At 42.7% G+C, this 16,121-nt stretch overlaps 1 protein-coding gene across 2 annotated transcripts in view; it reads right to left on the reverse strand.

The window, feature by feature from the left end:
* The window catches only part of RHOBTB1 (Rho related BTB domain containing 1), a 74,369-nt gene extending 58,652 nt beyond the window's left edge, over positions 1-15,717 (reverse strand). The window contains exons 1-2 of one of the 2 annotated variants that reach the window (XM_034775332.1): positions 15,570-15,717; positions 7,078-7,178 (exon numbers count right to left, since the gene is read on the reverse strand). The gene's annotated coding sequence lies outside the window, so the exon portion shown is untranslated. The remainder of the gene's footprint in view (positions 1-7,077; positions 7,179-15,569) is intronic. The other variant, XM_034775334.1, reaches the window with a different exon arrangement.
* Positions 15,718-16,121: the final 404 nt, after the last annotated feature.

Consider the following 16,121-nt stretch of genomic DNA (forward strand, 5'->3'; position numbering starts at 1 on the left):
ATGTGGGGAAATATTAACTTAAAATCAAGGATGCCATCTTTTATGGCAAACATAACATATTGTTATGCTGGAAAATGTTCATGGCTGCCATCAAGTGAGTCATTGATCTATAGGCCTGCTTAAAGCAGATGGGTAGTCTAGCCACCCTTCTTTTCAATCTAAATGGAAGAAGCAATTAAGCCTCTTAATGGGGAGAGATAGCAGGAGACAACTGAAGCTACTGCCCAAGGCAATTGACAGGGCTAAACTGTGTGGCCTAAGCCCTAAGGGATTTCCCTGGGACTGGTTGCAAATGCAGGGACTAAGATTGCTTGGCAAGCTGTATGTGTGTGAGAGGAAAAAGACAGCAAGAGAAACAATCATAAGCTCCTTGGGGCACATGACTCGCTGGAAAGGCAGACTTGGAAGTTGTGAGCAAGAAAACTTTGTGTATATTCACTGTAAATAAAAACAACTTCACCTAAGAAATGCCTAACTTGTACCAATTTCTTTTCCTCCAAGGCTCCAAATAGTGGCTTACCACTCAGACCAAAGGGACAACAGTATGAAAGAAAAACTGCTCAAGCCAATTGGTAAGGTCAGACAAGTTTTAGATGTCTAGATCTGATTTTAATTTAAGGCAGCTGGTTATAATGTATTGTCAAGTCAGCTATTCTACAGCTACTATATACACATTTAAATCAGGGTCTTAAAATACAGGACTTAGTCCTGAGCTTATGAAGTAGGGATCTGACTTACAGCCAATGTGGTGGAAGTGCTGTGTACCTGTAATAAAACTGGGAGCTGTGGAGATGGTTGGGGAGCTCATGCAAATGACTCTCTCTATTCCAAGCCATTCTTGCACCTGTGTCATGAGCTGTAGAGGTTATTACACTCTTGGGGCTGCAGTAATACCCATGGATCTGCTGCAGGAAGAGAGGAGGAGGCTAGGCTGGGTTTCTAAGTTTTGTGCACAAAGAATGTACTTTTGTGCATGCATGGTGGCACTATCCTCCCCCCCTTCTGATTACTATGGGTAGGTAATAATTACCAGAAAGGGTACTGTTTCTCTCCCACATTGATGCTGCCATTTTGTAGCCATCAGCCAAGTGCATGTCTCTTCCACTGTGCACATCTATGTAGTCCCCAAATCTTATTGACAGCTGGGTGAAGACCCCACTGCTCTGCAGTGCTGCCTTCATCATCATCTCCAAAGTGGGGGAAATGCAGATTAGGCAAGGGATTGAGATTGAGAAGTACACTGCTACTTTGTGCATGTGGATGATGGGGGTGGGGGCAGAAGAAGGAGAGAGTGTTATCCATAATTGGGTAGCTCCATCCTTAGCTCCACATTAAGGCATGAAGCATTACTACAGCAATTATGGTCTCCTATTTAATTGTGTACTTAGGGATCTTTAACCAAATCATAATAAGTGCTCTAGCACCATTGCTCCTTTACTAGTCAGCCCTTGGAAGTCACACTGATACATTACTCTGTATTATGCTAGTTATTTACTCCTAAAGTTACAGAATTTATAAAAATAAGCCCATTACAGTACTCTCCAAATTCAGTATAAAAAACCCCAGAAGTAAACCGAAAATAAGTTAGCTACATTGAAAATATTAAAAAAAAAAAACTCTTAATAGCACCATCTGCCCCACCCCTGCAGGCAAAAATGCCAGAGAACAGGTATGTTTTATGATGTGTTTAAAAATCTCAAAAACATCACTAGGTGCTTTTCTTTACAAAAAGATAGATTTGGACAAAAAATGCAAACAAACAGTTAGGAACAGTAATTGCCTGCAAAAATTTACTAAGCTATATTTGAGTTACAAGAGCAAACCAAATACTTTCCCCCACCCCTCCAGCACTCTCTGACTTAAAATACTTGAAATGCATTTATTTTTCACATTAGGTCTCTAGCTGCAATTCATGTCTATGGCTGAAACACTATTGTACTGTTATTGTAAGAGAAATGTTGACAGTACTTTATAGTGTTGCTAGTGGAAACCACTATTGTAAACACACAAAGAAAGGAGGATTAAAGGAGTCAAATTCATCTCTGGTGTATTTCCAGTGGAGATAGTGTTGTTGCCCCACAGATAAATTTGGTCCAGTGTCACTTTCCAAAGAGGACTGAAAAGGATTTGTTGAAATGTTTCCATGGATTCCTAGTTATTTAGGGCCAAATTCTGCATAGAAATGTGCATGCATGTGACACAGCCAGGAAGACGTGTCTCTGATTGAAGACCCAAGCCTGGGGTGTGCCACTATTGCAAGGAACCTGTGAAATCACAAGAACTGCAACAAATGGCAGTATGAGAGGGCCACCGGACTGCAGCAAAGAATGTGAGCTATCTTCCTTTCAGACTGAAGGGAAATTGAAGGAAGCAATCAAGCATGCATGTGTGGCCGTAAGTCTGAGTTGGACTTTTCAGGAAGTGCCATCCAGGTGAAAGCTATGAGCATCTCTGATTCTAGGCTCTTTTGGAGGTATGCCCAGCCTCTCGAATAAATGGTTAAGTCTGGGACCCAGGAGAAATGGGTCCTGTGTCATGCCAGCCAAGCAATTTAAACCCAGGCTTTCAGAGATCTCCATTAACTGTGTGCTCCTCTTATTGTGAATACCAAACTTGAGATTGCTAGTGTCTCATTTTTAGAAGTGTTGAGTACTAACAATCCCAGTTAAAATCAATGAGAGCTCTGGATATACTGTGCCTCTGGGGAAAAAAATCTCAGATGCTGGGTGTCTTGAGTTGGGCTTCCAGTTATTCAGATACTCAGAGTTAGTTGAGTATCAGGGGGTAGCCGTGTTAGTCTGTATCTACAAAAACAACAAGGAGTCTGGTGGCACCTTAAAGACTAACAGATTTATTTGGGCATAAGCTTTCGTGAGTAAAAACCTCACTTCTTCGGATGCAAGAGTTAGTTGGACACTTAAAACCTGTGACCATTGTCTCTCAGTGCCTTAGTTCCCCTGATACCAGACACCTCTGTGTTCCTGGGGAACCAGAGTGCAGTATCCAGCCAGACGCATGAAAGACACCACTCCCCCCCCCCCCAGCCTCTGCTTAAACCAAAACCCATCAGAAGAAGAAAACTTGCAGAGAGCAGTGAAGGGCGTTGGGAGACACACCTAGACCCCTCCTGACAAGGGTGACAAGATTAATAATAGTAGTAACTACACAAGGAGGACTAAACCAACATAACATAAGATTAAGACATCTCCATTAGCATACAGAATGGAGAGCAAAGACAACTCCCCCAGCCTCATCTGCATGAAAGATGGGACAGGAAGACATCTCAATTTACATACAGAATGGAGAACAGAGAACCACACTGAATTCTGGGACCAGAAAAAGCAGGGAAGCACTGCATCCTGGGAATCTCTGCTCCAGATGCTAATGAACCTACGCCTGCACACACACCCAGCTCAGCAGTTATCAGACCAATTCTAGTAATGAATCCTTAATTGATATCCAAATACTGAAGCAGCCTAGTTGCATTGTGAGCTCCCTGGAAGAAAACACCACCCATAACCCAGAGTGATCAGCTCCTATTGTCTAGTCTAAAGAAAACCCTTGAGTCATCAGTTTACCTATAAACAAATCTAGTGTTCTCCCTTGAACCATTGTAATTTCTTTACAAAAATCCCTACTCACCCTCTAGTCAGGGTTCTGATGCTTAGATCCACACTGTGCCTCAGTTCCACTGGAACTCCATCTCCTGACTGATCGTGCTGGGAGCTCTGCCTGTCTCCAGCATTCAGAACCCTCAGCTACCACCATCATCTGGGAACCCCGACCAGTTCAAGCCTCATGGAGTGGGTGAGACCCCCCCCCTCTGTTTTCCTTTCTACCTTAGGTATTAACCTTTAATTATGTATGTTATGTTGGTTTAGTCCTCCTTGTGTAGTTACTACTATTATTCAAAAAATAACTTCTATGGTTAAGTTAGTTGCTTCTCTCTCTTGCTGAACTTTACTCTTTTGTGTTTTTAGCTTCCTCCATTCACTCTACAGCAACGCTTCTTTTACCTAAGCTAAAGATCCCTGCAGCGCCCAAAATACTGTGGGGTTTGCTCATCGAGTAGGTTACTGCCAGTACAATTGTGTTGAGGGAGTGGGGATAGGAACGTGCTAAATTTGGGACGCATAAGAGTAACAGCTTGAAAGTGCTGCTTCCTCCAGCCCAGTGAGTCCAGAGACATATAAGGGGTCAGCTTGACAGTGCTGATTGACCCGGTCCGCTCAGAATTGCTCTGTTAATGTACTTGTGGGTGTTCATCCGGTTCTGGGGTGGGAGTAACCCACCCCTAGGGAACCTAGGTCCTGCAGGATAGCTCCATTGGGAGGGGACTTGCAGAAGGGAGAAGTAGAGCTCCATATGTAAACACAAGTGACACAAGCAGTACATTGACAGGATTACAGAACCCCCTTCCCCAGAGGAGTAACCCGAATAAATGAGCATACCCCAAAGTAATGGGCAAATCTGGTAACACCCCATCTGTCAAACGGGGTTAGTATTGTTCCCCTACCTATCAGTGGTGTTGTGAAGATAAAATTCAATCTTGTTTGTGAGCTCAGATACTATAAGCGTCATAGAAAAGCCCATGAAGAAGTTAATTCTGTATTCAGTACTGGGTTTGGATAGCATGCAGTAAGGAAGGCCTGGGGCTATCCATCGAATGATGGGGCATAAAGAGAAATACTGAACAACTTCACAAGTGGTCCTGTACACATAAGGAGGCAAAGGTCCCATATAACATAGAATGTAATCATGTAATTAAAGACTACATTGTAATGCATGCCTGCAAAGGGCCAGAAATAAGGTTGCACAAAAAAACATAGTTCTGATATTTCCTGACCTGAGTGCTTGAATTTGTAACTCTAATGTTCTGTACAAAATGTAATCTTTGATATATGCTCTACAAACAGTAAAATCCAAAGATATGAATGAGTAAATGGACTATTTCTGCTCTCTGAGACAAGCAGTTCATGAAAATAAACTGCTTAAAAGCAATATTTTTCTACATTTTGCGCTGCTAACCAAGAAGTCCTTTTGAGACAGAAAATGAGGATGGAGTGGAGAACCCAGCAATGAGTATGTATCTAGTAGGATCCTTTGAGCTGGCAAAGAATTTTATAGGAAGGAAGAAATTACTACAAATTTCTCCCTTGCAGCACCATAATAACTAACTTGATATTGTTAATTGAACCATTTGCCTTAATTTACCTTGATAATTAATTCCATAATGTTGAGAAGGCTCCTATGATATTTTAATAATAATTCATACTATCATGTTATACATGTATAAAAATACATATTGTTTGCAGGAATTTCAAAACATACAGGAAGACTCTGTTACAAATTTATATTTTCTAACTATAAAAATGTCACCACGGATGTGCTGGGAGGGGCTCTCTGGGGCTTTAAGGTTAGATTTTAGCTACCAGTTTGAGGGTTGAGCCAATGCATATTGATGACAATGAAAAGAATTCCATTCACTTCAGTAGGCCTTGAATCAGGCCCTGAATGCTGGATTTCCCTGCTTCTGGTAGAATGCACCCTGAGGGTGGCCCCGTGCCCGGTTTTCAGCCAGAAAATCTAGTTGAAAAGGGGACCTGACAGTGTCTGCTCAGATCTACTGACCGGACACCCAAAGTCTGGTTACTGCGGGTGGGAAGGCACCTGCCCCAGTTCCTACTCAGCTGGGGCTGCCTCCTACCTGCGTCGGATGGCTGCAGCTCCTAGCCCTGGCAAAGCAGGCAAGTCCCTCCTGACCTGGGTGGGGGAGGGGGATAGAGGAGGATGGGGGAGGAGTCTTGGGGGAAGAGGTGGGGCAGGGCCTGGGCCTTGCAGAGGGGAAGGCGGGGTAGGAGAGATTCTGGCACTCCTGCTGGAGTGTCCAGTTTTTAAATATTACCAAGTTGACAACTCTATATTGCTTCATCATTTCTGCCAGAGACTATTTACTCCGAGGGCTTATAAAAATACTCTTGAAGAGCAGTTTCTTTGCCATGGGAACACATCAAGTGTTGTGTGTGTCTATGTAAAATTCCCTGAAGGTAATAACCCCTAGACACATTTCTGTGCTGGATGCCCTGTGGAAGTTTTTCACTTACAAAAGAAGTGATATAAATATATAAAAGTTAATTGTCTTGGTTCTATTGCACAGAATTCTTTTACAGTCCTGTATGAATTCAAATATTTTCCCTCCTGACATGTTTTAGTAATGTTCTATTCATATCTGTTGTGCTCAAATATACATAGAATATGATTTAAATCTCTTTATATACTATATATTTGTTTATTCATTCTGAACATATAACAAATAGAGAAGACTGAGGGACTGAAAATGATCTTGTTTTGTTAATTTTTTAGGAACAGAAGAGGGTGTTTTTGGTTGACTAGCTCAGACTATATAAACACAGTGTGAACAACGTGCCAACTACTGACTCAGTGCGCAAATGCTCCCTATTCAGGAATGTATCTTCTGCAGCATTAATCTGCTCCCGTGTGCTGGCTGGCTCCCCTCCCTCCCAACCTCTCTGACAGATTGCTTCTAGCCATGAACACACATCTGTACAGGGAGGTGTGACTGCATCAGAGAACATGTGTGGATTTAGATACCAGGCTTGTCCTGACCCTGGGGCCATGCCCATCACATGACTCTGCAGATTTTTGCAAGGAAGCAAGTATTTCAGTGGACAATCCCACCCTGCACTCCTACTTTCAAAAATGGGATTTAGGAGCTTTTGAAAATTTTACCCTAGGTCAAAAGCCACTAAACTTGGGAAGCTGTTTATTGTGCTAACTTCACAAAAATGCAGAACCCTTATCTATTTTTTTTTCATTTAATGAAGAATTTAGAATATACCAGTTTCTGATTTTTTTTTTAAATGCAAGAATGATTGATTCTGGGGTTTGTTTGTTTCTTTCAGTTAAACTTTTTGGTATAAGCAGCTTTCCAACATAGGATCTATCTATGTTTAAGACATTTGAACAAGGATTTGCTGGACCTAAAGGTAATTGTAACAGACGTAGTGATAAATGAAATGAGAAGTTACTTTTTTCTGGTAATAAGTCTATACTCACCTCACCAGAAGAGAAAAGAGTGTTCATATCCATTGTAACAGCTTGTTCGAAAGTGAACTTGTGTTAGACAACTTTTCCTGCGTTTCTTTACTGTAGTTCTCCTAAGAAAAAACAAATGCCATAACTTTTACCATGATCACACTAAAATAATAATATTCATATACAATACCAATGACCTTTCTTATGGTTAATTTTATCTTAGCAAAATATGTCTGTTCACTCCTCTAGGTGAATAAACAGTCTTTCAAACACATTCAGTATTACAGGTTGACCCAATGTCAATGTTAAAGCACTTTAACCACTCACTCCACCTGCGCTGAAGAAACCAGTGGTAAACAGATGGGCTTTGGAATGTGACCTGAAGGTTAACACACTCAAGTTCTGTTGGAACAAATTTGCTTTCTGTGGGAACTAAGCAATGAAGTGAGCATCTAGACTCTGGAGTATATTTTTCTCTGGATTTGCCTATGGAATATTTATTGATGTAACAGCACTGAGAAGAGGCTAGACAATGTAAATTAGTGACATTACATTGCATTTCTAAATCAAATAAAAAGAAAGATGTATGTACTCCATGTTAGTATTTTCTATGGAATCCATCATTGTAGCATCAAAGTGCTGCACAGGTAATTAGATTTTTATAGGCCAATCTCTAGTGGACTTCATGGAGTATTCTGTGCTTTATCCACATCTTTGTAAGGTGCCTATATATTTAACTCAAAGAAGAGGTTTGGCATCATGCCCCAAAGGTGGCAAGGCACCATATTAGTCTCATCTTCTCTGGAATTTGGCTCTGAAGAGATAGGCTGCTGATTGTACACAAGCTCTTAGAGCATCTGCGTTTCTTCCATCTTTAGCCCTAGATGCAGTGAATTACAGAAATGCAGCCTAGAGGCGATAAATATATGGATTACTGTCACCAGAATCTCATCTAGGAAGAAGAATTAAAATCTGTTAGCAGACTAAATATAGAAGACATCACTTTCATCCAATGCTACCCAGTTACAAAGGTTCAATGGGTCAAACAGAGGCTTCGTACCAGTTTGACAAATGGATATAAAGGGCAGGCCTCTTTAATAGAAGGAGAGGACAGAGGCTTGCTTAATATTTCTAATCATTTCAACTATCTAATCTGCAACATTTCAGTCTAGGTAAAGTTTGTTATGTTTCTGATCCAAGTGCTCATCTTCTGTAGGCAAGGTCACATGCTTGCGAAGGCATAGGTTGTGTCCATGGAAAGTTAGGTATATAGCTAGATGTCACTGGTGTATTATTGGCAGTGGCATCTCACCACTCCTCCAAATAATCTCATGTAGACCAACTGTGCAATGTACTGCAACCTCTCCTTCTCATGACTCCTTGACTTTAACGTTCAATCCTGCCATCTCTCCAAAGCTCTACTCTAAATTTGCTTCTGTGAGGTGCATATTTGGCCCCTCTTAAACCCTTCACTGATACCTATTGTCTACAGATAAAGTTCCTCCATATCTTACTCCTGAGGGAATTCTGCTCCAAAATTATTAAAATTCTGCGCCAAAAAAATAAAAATTATGCACACAATATTTTAAGATTCTGCAAATTTTATTTGTCAATAAATAAATGTGGCTCCAGCATGGCAGTCAAGAGTACAGGCCACTGGCTGCACTGAGGTGGGAGATCACCCTGAAGCCCCCACCTCCCCCAGTACAGGGATTTGGCAGTGAGGCTGCACCTGACCCTGACACAGTGCAAGGGCTGGGCCTGCCCCACAAACACCGTGGGTCTCTGCCCCTCTGAATCAGGTGTGGGTGGGCAGGTTTATCCTAGCAGGATCCAAGTGTGGAGGAGTTTAGTGAGGGGGATCCAGGTGTGGGGCAATCTGGGGGCAGGCGGTTCAGGACATCTGGATGCACAGGGGCTCACTGGAAAGTTCCAGGTGCAGGGGCAATGGGACTCAGCAGGGGACCCAGGTGAAGGTGGTTGGGGCTCGGGGGGGGGGGCTGGGTGTGGGGGGGTCGTTGGAGGGGTCCAGGTTTACGGGGGTAGGGTTTGCCAGGGTGAGAGTTTGATGGACCTGCTTAACGGAGGAGCCAGAGGAGTTGCTGCCAAGGGGATGCCGCATGCTGGGCTCCCACTTCCCCCTGTGATTTCCCTTTTTCCTTCTCCATCCCCTCTCCCCTCACTCCCACATTCCTCTCCCCCTCCTCTTCCACCCACAGTTCCCTCATTCCCCCACCCCATCTACTCAGCGCCAACATGGGCACTCACTGTTGCACAGAATATAAAACAGGAAGGCTCACAGCACACAGAAGGGGACCACGACTGGCACTAGGACCAGGGAGGTGGCGTTCAGCTACAAAGTCAGGGGAGTGGAGAGACAGAGCCTCCATCAACTGTGCAGCTCTCTGCTTGCAAAATGGGGGAGGAGGGAGGGAATGGCATATAACCCCATATGCCCCCATGCCTCGCCTCTGTTTGGAGGGGGGCAAAATACTGCACCCATGGTCCTGTCCCCCCACACGGCTTCCCTTTGCTTCCCTGCCGTTTTCTGCAGCGAAACATAGGAAAACTGTGGGGTGGGAGGGTGGGCGTTTTCTGCGGGCATGCAGTCCTGCAGAATCCCCCCCAAGAGTAATATCTTAGCTCTCTTCTACTCTTCTGCACTCATCTCCTTTTGCTTCCTCTACCACCCAGGACACTCCTTTGACATGCTCTTTATATCCTTCTCCCACAGCTGCCTTTCATAGATTCAAGGACTGGATGGGACCTCGAGAGGTCATCGAGTCCAGTCCCCTGCCCTTCTTTCAGGTGGCGGCATTTGCCCAGAACCCCCATACTCTGTCAACTACACTTCATCCTAGGTTTCTTTAAGTTCCTTCTCCAAACATGCTTCCCTTATTTAAAAGCCAACCAAAAACAACCAACAACAAAAACAAGGCACAAAACACTTGTGCATGCATCAGTACCTCAGCAACTGAATTATCAGACAGTTGTCACACCTAGTCAACTGCCCTTTTGTAAATGCATCTTTAAGCTATGAATATTCCCCCCCTTAATATAGATGTCAGACTTGCAGGTCTAATTTCCAGTCTCTTAGAGCTTCCCTTTTAAGAAGGGATTGTTACTGATTCCGCTCAATCCTGAATGCATATCACCTGTAGATGTGGCCCAGTGTGTCATCTGCTTTTATCTTATCTAAATACATGCTTATCACTGGTTTCAGAGTAACAGCCGTGTTAGTCTGTATCCGCAAAAAGAAGAACAGGAGTACTTGTGGCACCTTAGAGACTAACAAATTTATTAGAGCATAAGCTTTCGTGGACTACAGCCCACTTCTTCGGATGCATATAGAATGGAACATATATTGAGGAGATATATATACACACATACAGAGAGCATAAACAGGTGGGAGTTGTCATACCAACTCTGAGAGGCCAATTAATTAAGAGGAAAAAAAACTTTTGAAGTGATAATCAAGCTAGCCGAGTACAGACAGTTTGATAATAAGATGATCCTTTACTCTCACAGATTTTGGGAGACAGACCTGTCCTCGCTTACAGACAACCCCCCAACCTAAAGCAAATACTCACCAGCAACCACACATCACTGAATAAAACCACTAACCCAGGAACCTATCCTTGTAACAAACCCCGATGCCAACTCTGTCCACATATCTATTCAAGTGACATCATCATAGGACCTAATCACATCAGCCATACCATCAGGGGCTCATTCACCTGCACATCTACCAATGTGATATATGCCATCATGTGCCAGCAATGCCCCTCTGCCATGTACATTGGCCAAACCGGACAGTCTCTACGCAAAAGAATTAATGGACACAAATCTGACATCAGGAATCAAAATACTCAAAAACCAGTGGGAGAACACTAACCTGTCTGGTCATTCAGTGACAGACCTGTGGGTGGCTATATTATAACAGAAAAACTTCAAAAACAGACTCCAAAGAGAGACTGCTGAGCTAGAATTGATATGCAAACTAGACACAATCAACTCCGGTTTGAATAAGGACTGGGAATGGCTGAGCCATTACAAACATTGACTCTATCTCCCCTTGTAAGTATTCTCACACTTATTATCAAACTGTCTGTACTGGGCTAGCTTGATTATCACTTCAAAAGTTTTTTTTCTCTTAATTAATTGGCCTCTCAGAGTTGGTAAGACAACTCCCACCTGTTTATGCTCTCTGTATGTGTGTATATATATCTCCTCAATATATGTTCCATTCTATATGCATCCGAAGAAGTGGGCTGTAGTCCACGAAAGCTTATGCTCTAATAAATTTGTTAGTCTCTAAGGTGCCACAAGTACTCCTGTTCTTCTTTATGCTTATCACTGTTTCAGCAATCTTTTCTCCTATTTGACCTTATTAGCACCCACAAACACATTCTTCATAGAAGCATTATCAAGGGTCTACTGACCCAAATAGAAGTGCAAAGCCTGCCCTCTTAAAACAGTTAGCTCATTCATAATTTCTTTTTCAGGAAATTTTATTTTTAGCACTGCTAAAAATACATTTACATTGTTGTCCTCTGATTTTCTCATTTACAGCTCTACACATAAAGACTCTTCTCTTAATATTATACCTCATGCTGCTTCCAAGATCCACAGATATTCCCATCTTGTATGGAAGCAGTGGCTCTGCCCTTCTGTGGTAGCAATACCCGTGGATGGTGCTCTGCAGTCTGGGAATCAGCATGAGGAAAAGAAGTAGGCTGGACAACGGAGTGGGTAGCCAGGCAGGCATGTGGCTTACCTCTCCCCCGCCCACCCCGCGGGCTCTGTAGAGCTCATGATGGGAAATAATTCAGCTAGGGATGTGTTATGTGGCCCATTTGTCCCTGGGAAATCTTCTTTCAATTGCGGATCTTGTGCCAGCTAAGTTGAGGTAGCCACTACCAAGGGAAATAGGGCCAGAACTGATGCAGAGGGTTTCTGTATGGAATGCCTGGCCTCTGGAAGATTCCGCAGACAAGGGAGACATGCTGGGTTTGTGGGCAGGCCCCTGCCTCTTATGCAGTGGGAAATCTATTCCCTTGATGGAAGAATAGTAACTCCACAAGGAAAGCCTCAATGTGATTTTTCTCCTCTAATTTTCCTCCCCCTGCTGGATGTGTTGAAAGGGTCTATTTTTCATCCACAAAATACCGTTTACATTTCCTATGTTTTTCCTCTTATCAAACTAACAAATCTGCAGAATTTTACTCAATGAATCCATAGGATCTACTTTTTACTCCAAATTTTAAAAAACGCACAATGTGTATAGGTGACAAGTTACGTTTTCTGGAACGTTATATGTGCTCCCTGTGCCATCTGTAATACCTCTTCAATAAGCTTTAGTCAGTTTTCATCTATAGCAACCCTTGATTATAAACAATCATCAATTTTGCTTAATACTTTTATTTTTAATCAAATTTTGCCTTTAAAGTTAATTTAACCTAAAATTCCTCCAATGGTTGAAGTGTGGAACCTTATTAAAAAGTGATCACTATCTCCCAAGCTATCCTTAATAAAGATCTCACTTATTAAATTCTTCATACCAGACAACAGATTGTTATCCTCTAATTGTATATACTGAATGAAAAAGTGATCCTCCACTAAAGTCAATGAAGCCCCTTCCTCTGGCATTTCCTTTAAAAATGCAAAAATTATGCTTTAATATTCCAGACCTGTGGCAAATTAAAATCTGTGGTTATCACTGTAGTGCTTAATCTAATGGTTATCTACTGTATTTCTCCCCTACAATTTCAAAGAATAGTTCATTATACTGATCCAGAAGGGGATAACTACTTCCTGCAAAAAACACTTGGCTCTTTGCCACTCAGGATTTCATTTTTAACAATTTGTGCCCATAACTGAGGATCCCTTTCCAAATAAAATATAAAAAGAATACCCAAATCCACATATTTGATTACATGTAACATAGAGGTTCCTAATGCCCACTAACAAGGTTCTACAACAATCATTTGGTGAGAAGCCCAACTCCCCTGCAACCAGTTACTTGGAAACAGGAACATGTTGGGATTTCTACCAACATGCTGTTCATGCACAGTGACTCAGTCTTTCATATCCACACCTGGCTATTAGATGTTTTATAAATTTGAAGCTCCACCCCCCCCCAGCTCCTGTAAGAAGGAGCTTTGCCTCTTTATTCTTGTACCTACTGACAGCTGCAAGAGGAGAGAATAAACACTACATTTCTTCTTCCTCATAGCTTCCTAAGAATAGGGGAGGGAAGAGAAGGTCTCTACTCCTCTGTCCCCCATCGAGAGAGAGAGAGAGAGCGAGAGAGAGATCCTCCTTAGTCAATAACTCTGCAGCTCATAACTTTCCTAAGAATCAGCAGCATTAAATTGACATAATTCAGGATAGTTTCTTTGCCAGTAGGATTCAGAACAGCAATGGTGAAACTGACCAAAGTCTTGTGGATTTCACGCTGCAGTTCCCTGAAAAGCTGTGAGCCGCAACTGCTGATTTGGATCAGTCTGTTTGCAAACTCAGGAAGAAAGTTTGCATTTGGGAGATTATTGTCACAACTGTAAGTGGTAGAGGGTGCGTGTGTATGTATAAAATGAAAACTCAGTTTCTGTAGCAGTTGATAGCACAGATCCTTTTACTCACCAGGACAAGGCTTCACCTTATCCAGAGCAAATGAACTTTCCACTCTATACTCATAGATGTAACCCTGGATCTCCACTAACTCATCCGTGCATTCTATTTGGGAACAGCACAGAGATCCCTTGTGCACCTGCTCTGTCAAGTACTCACCTTTCCCCCAGATTCTTTGAGTGGTATTATTGAAAGTTTTGAGCCAGCCCTCTACTCCTGTGGGATCTTTCATTCAAATAGTGCAGTGATCCATAAACATTTTTAGGCTTTGAACATTTTTTTTTCTAAAATAGCAGAAACAGACCCTTTTTGTTTATGCAATGAATGCTACTCCAGTAGTGTGTAAACTCGCATTATCTTTGTGCATGCTGTTAAAACAATTTACTGAGTTTCACACATTTTGTAAGTGTGTGAGGACCTATAAGATTGTTTAGTTTCCATTATGATGGCTCTTAACTAATATGGTGAAACAAAATATGAAGAGGTTTAAGTTTTGATGATTGAGTTTGCAAGACATTTGTAGTAGCTAAAAAAAATATAATATGGGAGTGCCCCCCACAAACCATTCCCTTTTTCTAATCAAGTCATAGGTCAGTGTCATTAATAATTGTTAATGTATAATTAAAACAATGTTTAACTGGAATAACTAAAAGTACTTAAGACAAATTCAAATGTGCTGTTTTATAGTGGAATAATTATTAGTATATATTACAATGCTGCCACATTGTTTGATTTGTTGGCTTTACCGCTGAAAGAAACCTTGACATTAAGTCACAAACTCATAGTAAAATGCATACTTTGTTTTTTAAGCAAGATGTATATTTACATTAAATTACTATAATGTTTATTGATTTTCTCAGCTGAGTTACCAAAGTTTATTCACATTATTGAAAAGTTGGCACAGTTTTGTCCAGAACCAGAAGTTAAACTGTGACGAAGTTTCCTGCCCCCGCCTCTCGAGTGCGCAGGGATACTTCTTTACTAAACACGTTTCACTCCAAACTCAAGATACATTACTTCAGTAGAGTTAATTTAGCTTAAGCCAGTTTTAGAATAGTAAACTGCAAAACAAACGGTTAAAGGTTAGTTCAAAAAATGTAAGTTACCATTTTTTCCATTTTTCATATTTCATACTGAGTCTGCTTATGCCTACATCTGATACTTTCAAAAAGTGTTTTTTAGATTTATGCTTTAACTTTTCCTGTTTGAAAAACAACAACCTGTTCTGAAGCCACTGACTTCTGGAGAATAGAGAAGACAGAAAGCTTTAAGGAAGAGTAGAAAACAGTCGGAAAGTGGAACTAAATAATACATTTCTTTTTCGAAGACAGGCCACCTACTGTATACTAGATACATACTAATAGGCTAAATAAATGGAAAATATTCCTTAAGTCTGTTGTATATTTTCTCTTTGCCCATTTAAGACAAGAAGTTATTTCCTAGATTCCTAGCTATTATCTATCACAGCTGGTTACATCCATTCTTACTAGTTGTCTTCAATACATTTTTGAACCGTTTTTAAGATACACAGTCTATTTCAGATGAATATAGGATACAATGGAACAAATTAGAAGGGCTCAAGGGGGCTTTGTGCAAGTACGAATACACTCGGACAGCCTGGGCTCCCAGAGATCAGTATATTTCTGAGCTGTGCGGAGGGAAAGCTCAAGAGATCACTTATCCCGGGGTTCCCTTTGCCCGGGGACGGGGATCAGCGGGAAGTCCCTCCATAGGTACACATCACATCCCCCTAAACTCCAGAAATATACAGGGATCTGCTACTCAGCGCTGGGCTCGCTCGCTTCCTGCCGCCTTTCGCCTGCTTGGCTTAGCTCCGCACCCGAGCCCCAGTCCCAAGCAGGCTGCCGCAACCCGCGTCTCACCTGCGAGGAGGCGTCTGGATGCAACCTGCAGGCGGAGAGGGCGGCGGCGAGTCACGGGGCGCGGGAGCTGTCAGCCGCCTTTGTAAGCTGCGGGCGCAGCAGCACCTCCCAGTGCCGGAGCCCGGAGTGTTCACCGCCGCCGCGCGCCTCGTGCGGCCCAGCCAACCAGCCCCGGGGGCGGGCTGCGAGGAGCCGTCACGTGCCCTGGCGGCTGCCTGGCCCCGGGGCTGCTGTTGGCAGAACAGTTGCTGCTGCAGTAGCTGAGTTTGCTCCTGAGCTGAGGACGGTTCTTGAGTTCTCCCTGTCCCCGCTATTCCGGCATTCAGTCCCCGATCGCTCTGCAGGGCTGGGGGGGTTCTGGTCAGACCTCCCCCCATTAGCCACGCCGCCCTGCCGAGAGGGAGGGAAAGACTGGTGCTTGGGGCAATCCCTTCCTCTGGGGGCATGAGAGAGGGGCGAGCGTCTAGACAAAACCATCTCACTGTCTGTCTGCACCAGCAGCAGCTCTGAGAAGGTTAATTGTTATCGCTAATTAATACTTGGCTGGAGAGT

Source organism: Trachemys scripta, chromosome 7 (assembly GCF_013100865.1).
Source record: "Trachemys scripta elegans isolate TJP31775 chromosome 7, CAS_Tse_1.0, whole genome shotgun sequence".
Classification (NCBI taxonomy): domain Eukaryota; kingdom Metazoa; phylum Chordata; order Testudines; family Emydidae; genus Trachemys; species Trachemys scripta.